This window comes from Myotis brandtii, unplaced genomic scaffold, assembly GCF_000412655.1.
Source record: "Myotis brandtii unplaced genomic scaffold, ASM41265v1 scaffold334, whole genome shotgun sequence".
NCBI lineage: Eukaryota > Metazoa > Chordata > Mammalia > Chiroptera > Vespertilionidae > Myotis > Myotis brandtii.
This window is the reverse complement of record NW_005362885.1, coordinates 699,498-707,935: the sequence shown is the minus strand read 5'-3', so window position 1 is coordinate 707,935 and position 8,438 is coordinate 699,498. Positions and strand designations below refer to the sequence as shown.

At 52.3% G+C, this 8,438-nt stretch overlaps 1 long non-coding RNA gene across 1 annotated transcript in view; it reads left to right on the top strand.

Moving 5' to 3' along the window:
• The first annotated feature begins 2,079 nt into the window (after nt 1-2,079).
• Nucleotides 2,080-8,438, top strand: part of LOC102259023 — a 22,939-nt gene continuing 16,580 nt past the window's right edge. Inside the window, exon 1 of the long non-coding RNA XR_001363088.1 lies at nt 2,080-2,114. This is a non-coding gene — a long non-coding RNA (uncharacterized LOC102259023). The remainder of the gene's footprint in view (nt 2,115-8,438) is intronic.

Here is an 8,438-nt window from a genome sequence, read left to right as displayed (position 1 = left end):
TTCGCTCCCGCCGCCGGGGCGCTCGTGTTCGGCCATCCCCAGAGTCTCCCTGCCCTCCCTCCGCCGCCCGCCTCCCATCGCCCTCCCGCGGAAAACCTGCAGAGCGTGACATTAAACAAGGTCCTGAGCGTGTTGGGGAGGGGAAGCCCTCAGCCGAAACAGAGCTGCGGGAGGGGCTCTCGCACCCGCGTCGCCGGGAGAAGCCCGCAGGGACGGCTCTGGGGTCGGGACGCAGCTCCACGTGCTTGGTGTCTGGTCCTGTTCTTAACTTCCTCTTCTGCTGGCGGATGTCCTTCCTCCATTTTCCTCCGGGCGGAAACCTCTATCGGGCTGGCCGTGGCTGCTCCTACAGGCTTGCTTTTTTTTCTTTTTTAACCCCTAAATAAATCCTTTTTGCTGAATGAACACCTGGCCGACTTTTTACTTACGTCCGGCCTATTTGGGGCTCCTCCGGGACCCAGAGAAGACCCCTTGTCCCCGTCGCTCCAGGTCGGGTGAGCGGGCAGGTGCGGCGCCCACGGGGCCAGCGAAGCTCCCTGTTCTCCTGCTCGGCTCTGAGCTAAAGGGTAAGTCCTCCCGGACCCGACCTCCCGCCGTGTGTCCTGAAGCTCTGCAGCCCTTATCCGGGGCCTGGGGAGTTTGTCTCTTTTCTTCTTTCCTGTTAGAAGGCAGTGTTTGTCGGGCTCTCATTTGACACGTTGGCCTGATCCCCGGGGGACCGGGCTGTGTCTTGGGCGGGTTCTTCGTGCTGGTGGTTGTCAGCCCGCTTCTGTCTGGACCCAGACGGTCCCGTTGACACTGTCGCTCAGCCACTAGCCAGGCGGGGAGGACGACGGTAATGTTTGCTCTGAGACAGGCCAGGACCATCCCTGCCTCCTGCCAGGTGCCGGGTCCTGGACTGTGACCTGCACCCAGGAATGGTCCCGAACCAGCACCGTGACTCCTCCGTGGTGCCCTGTGTCGTGCCCAGTGCCTGCCCGGAGGTGCCAGGACCCACTCATCTCGCTGCCACCCAAGGCACGCGGTCCGTGCGCGTGGTTTCCCTTAATAACACCCACCAGTGTCGGACTGCGGGGCAGCCTCCTCCTCGGGTCTCCCCCGGACCTCTGCTCTCCGAGGCGGGTGCTCAGTGGCAGGGCCTCCCCCGGGTCTGCGTGCACTGACCACAGGCCCTCTGGGGAGCAGGCTTTCCCTCCGGAACTGGCTGTTGGGCCCTCGGCTTTCCCTCTGTGACCAGGCTGTGTTCAGCGGGACTGACCGGTACTGAGCCTGCAGGTTGCTTGAGCTGATGTAGACTGTCTGGGCCCTTGTTCCAGAGAAAAGTCTACTGTCTCAGTTATCTGGATATTTTCAAGGCCTCCCTCCTGCACGGACCCTGGCTGAATTTATGTTTAAAAACCACCGTCCCTCCTCATGCGTATTTTTAACTAAATAGACAATGTGACCAAAAGTAATTGAGGTTCTCAGTAGTTATGGGAAACATTTGAGATTCCAAAACTTAACTTTTTTTTAATATATTTTATTGATTTTTTACAGAGAGGAAGGGAGAGGGATAGAGAGTTAGAAACATTGATCAGCTGCCTCCTGCACACCTCCTACTGGGGATGTGCCGGCAACCAAGGTACATGCCCTTGACTGGAATCGAACCTGGGACCTTTCAGTCCGGAGGCCGAAGCTCTATCCACTGAGCTAAACCGGTTAGGGCAAAACTTAACTTTTTAAAAAAATATATTTTATTGATTTCAGAGAGGATGGGAGAAGGAGAGAGAGAGAGAAACATCAATGATGGCCCTAGCTGGTTTGGCTCAGTGGATAGAGTGTTGGCCTGCGGACTAAAGGGTCCCGGGTTCAATTCCGGTCATGGGCACATGCCTGTGTTGCAGGCTCAGTCTCCAATGGGGGGCATGCAGAAAGCAGCCAATCAGTGGTTCTCTCTCTCCCTCTACCTTCCTCTCTGAAATCAATAAAAAATATTTAAAAAGAAAGAAAGAAACATCAATGATAAGAGAGAATCATTGATTGGCTGTGTTCTGCACACCCCACACTGGGGATTGAGCCCCAAACCCGGGCATGTGCCCTGACCGGGAATCGAACCATGACCTCCTGGTTCACAGGTCAACCCTTAACCACTGAGAGCCATGCTGGCCGAGCATCCACACTTTTTTTAAAACTTAATTGGACAACCACAGCTCTGAAATGGCCAAATGGAACACCTATTTTGAGTGGCATTTTGAGGCTTCCAAACATTACCAGGAACCTGAAGTTGCCTCTTTGCAAAATAGTTTTGGAATTAACTGAAGCCAACCAAACCAGCTTCTGAAGAAAGAAGACAGCTTCAGAAGCCTCCTGTTCCTTGTTCCTGGTGCCGGCTTGGCTTCCACTCCAGCCTCCTTGCCTCTGGCTCTAGCTCCGCCCCTGGTGACCTCCCGGCTGGAACCTCCTCTCACTCCCTCCTCTGAACCTATCAGTGCTGGACCCTTTAAAGTTAAGCCTTCTGAGGGTCCTAATAAGCCCCGAGCTTCCTATGTCCCCTGGACGATAGACTTCCCCAAGGGGACTGAGCGCCCTCACAGAGCTGCTGACGGGCCTGACATGTTTATTCAAACCGACCAGCCCGGATTCTCCGCTTCGTGTCAGCGGTGTTTGCTGGTCCGTGAAGGCAGGCCCCACTCTGGATGAGACCTGCTGGATCGCAACGCCCTGAACGGGATTTCTAGCAAAATGCTAGGAAAGGTGGCGGGGTCCCCACTGAGCAGTTACAGCAGCCTTTCCACAGCCTGTCGATCGGAGCAAAATTCAGACTTGCTCCCCAAGTCAGATGCATCTGTGCCTTATAATTAACTTGATTTTGAGGAAAAGTCTGGTCTTCCCTCAGTTGTTGAAGCCACTCAAGTAGCCTTTACCTCTGTGCTTACTAAAGGCTGAACTAGCCCCGCTGGTGTGGTCAGTGGTCGAGTGTCCACCTATGAACCGTGAGGTTGGATTCCTGGTGGGGGCACATGCCTGGGTTGGGTGGTTGATGCCTGCATTGCCTGCTCAGTCCCCAGCAGAGGGCCTGCAGGAGGCAGCCAATCAATGATTCTCTCTCATCATTGACGTTTCTCTCTCTCCCTCTCCCTTCCTCTCTGAAATCAATAAGAAAATATTAAAAAGAAAAAGGAAAAAAGCACACAGGTCTGAGGTTATCAAAAGTAAGGATTTCTTTTCAGCAAAGGACATGGCAATGTTAGCAACACATGTACAATATTTAAAGCAGCCAGAGGTGCCTGTCTAGAACTGTGTTTGACACGGCCCCCCCTGAGCACATGTAGTTACCTCAGTTACACAACATTTACGATGCGCCCTCGCTGGTTCAGCTCAGTGGGTAGAGCGTCGGCCTGTGGACTGAAGGGTCCCGGGTTCGATTCCAGTCAAGGGCACACGCCCCGGTTGCTGGCTCAATCCCCAGTGGGGGGCGTCCAGGTGGCAGCGGATAAATGATTCTCTCTCATCATTCATGTTTCTATCTTTCTTTCCCTCTCCCTTCCTCTCTGAAATTAATAAAGACATATGTTCGCCAGCCACATTTCAAGTCCTTAATGCCTATGACTACTAGTGTCTACTGTGGGTCGATCGCATTGTGTTTGCCAAAAGACTATGTTAATATCCGGACCCTGGTACTGGTGAATGTGACCTTATTTGGAAGATGTCATCAAATTAAGATGAGGTCATAAAGTCACTAGCGTGGGCCTTAATCCAGTGAGCGGTATCTTCATAAGAGGAAGGAGGCCGTTCGGACAGAGGCAGAGGAGACGCTCGGACGAGAGGACCGTGGGCTCTGCACCCTTGGACACTGGAGCGATGTGTCCACAGGCCAAGGACCCAAGGTTGCCAGCAGGTCCCGAAGGTGGCGAGGGGCACGAAGCAGCTTTCCCGGCAGAGCCTCCAGCAGGTCCCCACCCTGCCGCCTGTGAGAACACGTTCCTAGTTTGTTGGTAATTCCGTACGGCGGCCCTCAGAAACTAGTACCGTGTAGATGAGGACAATCCCAGAAAGGCCTGTTGCACGGTGCTGACCCAGAATATTCATGGAACTCTTGAAAATCAAGAGGGAAGCCCTGACCGGTTTGGCTCAGTGGATAGAGCATTGGCCTGTGGACTCAAGGGTCCCGGGTTCAATTCCAGTCAGGGGCATGTACCTTGGTTGCGGGCACATCTCCAGTGGGGAGTGTGCAGGAGGCAGCTGATGGATGTTTCTCTTTCATCGATGTTTCTAACTCTCTATCCCTCTCCCTTCCTCTCTGTAAAAAATCAATAAAATATTTTTTAAAAAAATAAAGAAAATCAAGAGGGAAAAGTCACTGCAATGGAAAAACGTACAGAAGACCTGAATAAGCGGCGTGTCCCAGGGGACACGAGAGTGACGAACGAGAACAGGAAGCGACGCCCAACCTCTCGGTAATTAGAGAAAAGCAAATTCAAATAACACTGGGTTTCTGCTACACAGCCAACGGATGGGCGGGAGCTAGAGAACGGAATGCTGCAGGTGCTCATGGGAAATGGAGGGGTGCCCACTGCCTTAGCCATGAAGAACGAACTGGCAGTATTGGCAGAATGAAGTCGGCACACCCCTGAGACCCATCGTCCCCCACCAAGGGAAATCCTCGTGAAGGTCCCTGAGGAGGACGGTTGAGGGTCTTCATGGAACGTCGTGATAATAGTGCAGCTGCCTGTGTCCTCCCGGCGTGAGGACAAGTACGTGCGGAGGAGGGGCACGCGGGAAACCTGTGCAACGACGGGGAAGGAAGTATTTGTGTGCACGGCGACATGGAGGCCTCAGAGATGTGGCAAGAGCCCTGGCTGGTGTGGCTCAGTTGGGTGGGTGTTGTTTCACGCACCAAAAGGTTGCCATTCTGATTCCCGGTCAGAGCACATGCCCAGGTTGCAGGCTCCGTCCCCAGTAGGGGGCGTGCAGAAGGCAACTGATTGATGTTTCACTCTCACATTGATGTTTCTCTCCTCCCTTTCTCTCTCTCTAAAAATCAATAAAAAAATCTTTTAAGCCCTAACCGGTTTCACTCAGTGGATAGAGCGTCGGCCTGCAGTCTCAAGGGTCCCGGGTTCGATTCCGGTCAAGGGCATGTACCTTGGTTGCGGGCACATCCCCAGTAGGGGGTGTGCAGGAGGCAGCTGATGGATGTTTCTCTCTCATCGATGTTTCTAACTCTCTATCCCTCTCCCTTCTTCTCTGTAAAAAATCAATAAAATATATTTTAAAAATCTTTTAAAAAATAAAAAGATGTGGTATCAAGGAAAAAATAACAAGATCAGCAACACGACGTTTGAGGTAAATGGTAAAACATGGATGTGAGGATGCATCAGAATGGCTGCTGATGGGGAAGAAGGGAACCGCAGGGGAGAATCCAAGCGAGCAGGACAGACACTGGGCCAAGGAAGAGGAGACGGGGTGGGGTGGGGGTGGGTGGTGCATCCCATCCCAGACACGGAGGCCTTGTAGTAAATTCCCGATGGCACAGCTGGGAAGTTAGGGTGCTATCGCCACCCACCACACCCCACCTGGGAGCTCAGGCAAATGCTCTGTGTTGTATGAGACAGGACAGAGTAGCAGTTGCATCCGTCAGACTTACTATCAGAAAAAAAGATAAGAAGCATAGTAATATCTCTCTTTTTTTAAAAAAAATATTTTTATTGATTTCAAAGAGGAAGGGATAGAGAGAGAAAAACATAAATGAGAGAATCATTGATCGTCTGCCTCCTGCACGCCACCCACTGGGGATCAAACCCACAACCCAAGTGTAATTTTTATTGATTTCAAAGAGGAAGGGATAGAGAGAGAGAAAAACATAAATGAGAGAATCATTGATTGGCTGCCTCCTACACGCCACCCACTGGGAATTAAGCCCACAACCCAAGTGTGTGCCCCGACTGGGAATTGAACCGTGATCTCCTGGTTCATAGGTTGATGCTCAACCACTGAGCCATGCTGGCTGGTTAACATCTCTACAGGTAAGGCACGCCAGAAAGAAACTCAGAAAATCCAAAAATTTTAACCGGATATTTCATCGGGAGCTAAACGGAGTTAGAGAAGTGGTAAAAGTTATGACAGAGCATCCTGCATTAGAAATGGGGAAGATTTCTTTTTACTGAAATCATTGGAAAAAATGAAGATTTGAAAGACCACTGGTAGCCGGCTGGCGTGGCTCAATGATTGAGTGTTGACCTATGAACCAAGAGGTCATGGTTCGATTCCTGATCAGGGCACATGCCCAGGTTGTGGGCTTGATCCCCAGTGTGGGGCGTACAGGAGGCAGCCGATGGATGATTCTCTGATCGTTGATGTTTCTCTCTGAAATCAATAAAAATACATTTTTCTAAAAGAGACCACTGGTACAACTTAGGAATAAAGGACAGATTTCTAAAGGAGGGTGAGACGCAGGCGTAACAGAGGAGGCGTCCGTCATGTGTTCACAGAATGATTGTGGGTCACCCTGTTGGTGAGGAGCCTGCCGTGGATCAGGTTTGGGGTGAGCAGGAGTCGGGCCACTGGAGTGGGGATTTCAAGGGCCACACGTCTGGATGTGGCTCTTATGTCCTGTCCTCAGAAGGTGCAGCCTGGTCCCCTCCCTGGAGTGGGGCCACCACTCCCCCCCTTGGCCATCATCACTGAGGACACCCGCCCAGTCCCAAGAGATGTGGTGAGGGTGGGGGAGGCTGTCTAGACTCAGGCTGCAGGGGCCAAACCACTTGTCCGCCAGGCCAGGGTTTCCAGCAGCTCACCAGCCATCCCTGACGACCAGACCCAGCAGTACTGACCCCCTTCCTGAGGTCATCAGGGAGCCGCCAGCCCTGCCCGTCCTGGAGAACTTGTTCCTGTTTGTCCCTAATCCTGCCTGCTGTGCTGTGTCCCCCCAGCCCCTCCAGTTTAGCCCCTGGGACTGTGAGGTCCTCACACGTCCAGCGCGGATGACACTGGCTTCTCCTCTGAGGCCCGAGTAGCCCCTCCATGTGCCCAGAGCCCAGACCATGGGTGAACCCGGGGATCCAGCAGCTGCCGGGGGCTGTGGGCAGGAGCAGGCTGGTCTACATCCTGCATCCTAGCGTATGAGGCAGCAGAACTGCGACCATCCCTCAGACTCAGTGTCAGAAAAAAGAGAGTAAGAAGCACAGCTGCCCTAGCCGGCTTGGCTCAGTGGATAGACCGTCAGCCTGCGGACTGAAGGGTCCCAGGTTCGATTCCGGCCGGGGATACATGCCTGGGTTGTGGGCTCGATTCCCAGTAGGGGGTGAGGCCAGGGTTTCCAGCAGCTCACCAGCCATCCCTGACGACCAGACCCAGCAGTACTGACCCCCTTCCTGAGGTCATCAGGGAGCCGCCAGCCCTGCCCGTCCTGGAGAACTTGTTCCTGTTTGTCCCTAATCCTGCCTGCTGTGCTGTGTCCCCCCAGCCCCTCCAGTTTAGCCCCTGGGACTGTGAGGTCCTCACATGTCCAGCGCGGATGACACTGGCTTCTCCTTTGAGGCCTGAGTAGCCCCTCCATGTGCCCAGAGCCCAGAGCATGGGGTGAACCCGGGGATCCAGCAGCTGCCGGGGGCTGTGGGCAGGAGCAGGCAGGTCTACATCCTGCATCCCAGTGTATGAGGCAGCAGAGCTGCGACCATCCCTCAGACTCAGTGTCAGAAAAAAAGAGAGTAAGAAGCACAGTAGCTGCCCTGGCCGGCTTGGCTCAGTGGATAGACCGTCAGCCTGCGGACTGAAGGGTCCCAGGTTCGATTCCGGCCGGGGGCACGTGCCGTGGTTGCGGGCACATCCCCATTAGGGGGTGTGCGGGGGGGGCGGCTGGTTGGTGCTTCTCTCTCATCGATGTTTCTGGCTCTCTGTCCCTCTCCTTTCCTCTCTATGGAAAGTCAATGGAATATATTTTTTTTTAAAAATTGGATAAAAACCAGCACCCATTTATGATTTAAAAAAACAACAACAAACGCACCTCTCAGCAAAATGGGAATAAGAGAACGTACCTAATGTAATAAAGGCCATATATGACAAGCCTACAGCCAACATCTACTTAATAAGCAAAACTACAAGTGTTTCCCTTAAGGTCAGAAAAAAACAAAACAGGGATATTCCCTCTCACCACTCTTATTCAACATAGTGCTGAAAGTCCTAACCATAGCAATCAGACAAGAACAGTAAATAAATGGCACCCAAACAGGAAAGGAAGAAGTAAAACTGTCACAATTTGCAGATGACATGATACTGTATATAAGCCTCCTTAGAGTCCATCAAAAAACTACTAGAACTGATAAATGAATTCAGTAAAGTAGCAGAATACAAAATAAATATCCAGAAATGGATATTATTTTTGTTTTTTTGTGTGTTTTTTTTAAATTTTGTTTTATTGCTTAAAGTATTACAAAGAGTACTACATATGTCTCCTCCCC